Source organism: Papaver somniferum, chromosome 6 (genome assembly GCF_003573695.1).
Source record: "Papaver somniferum cultivar HN1 chromosome 6, ASM357369v1, whole genome shotgun sequence".
Lineage (NCBI taxonomy): Eukaryota > Viridiplantae > Streptophyta > Magnoliopsida > Ranunculales > Papaveraceae > Papaver > Papaver somniferum.
Window position 1 is genome coordinate 166,827,227 of NC_039363.1, and position 710 is coordinate 166,827,936.

Consider the following 710-nt stretch of genomic DNA (forward strand, 5'->3'; position numbering starts at 1 on the left):
TCCCGTTTTTTCAAAGAACAGTTAGCATCTGTTAGTGCGTAGGTGGCAGTTATTCATCATAGTAAAAGACATTTAACCCTCAACTCATCATATTGAGCCATAACCGATTTAAATTGTTAGTCACAGCTAAACCCTGAACTCAAATCACCGCTCCTTTTCATCTTCTTCCCCAGTTCTCAAAACCCAATAGTTACTTAAAATACAATACTTACCGGTACAATGCTGGATTCAGAAAGTGATTAAAAAAAATGATCATTAGTTAACTTATCAATCACATAATTCATATGGCTTATACCTCCATTAATGGTTCTGCTGGTGCTTTTATGCTAATACAACTCGCAACAAAATTCAAGAACAACACACTGATATGAGATGAAAAACCTTTACAACTAATATACGTGATTATTAATGCAAACAGGTTGTAGGCGATGGAAATTTGGCTGTGGATCTTTCACAAACAACTAATGTGCAAAAAAAAGAGATGATTAAGAGGTGCATTTCATCTGTCACATTTAACAATCAGCACCATTTATAACTTTCTGCATTTGCAAATTCCACCAAGCTGCTGTGACTATGAACTGAATGATTTAGAGTTATGGGTATGTGTTGAATGTTAAGTTGTCGCAGGGAAGAAGATAGAATGATTCCATGAACCAACAATAGCTGAAATGGGTATCACCAGCAAAACGTATTTGAACTGTTTGAATAAT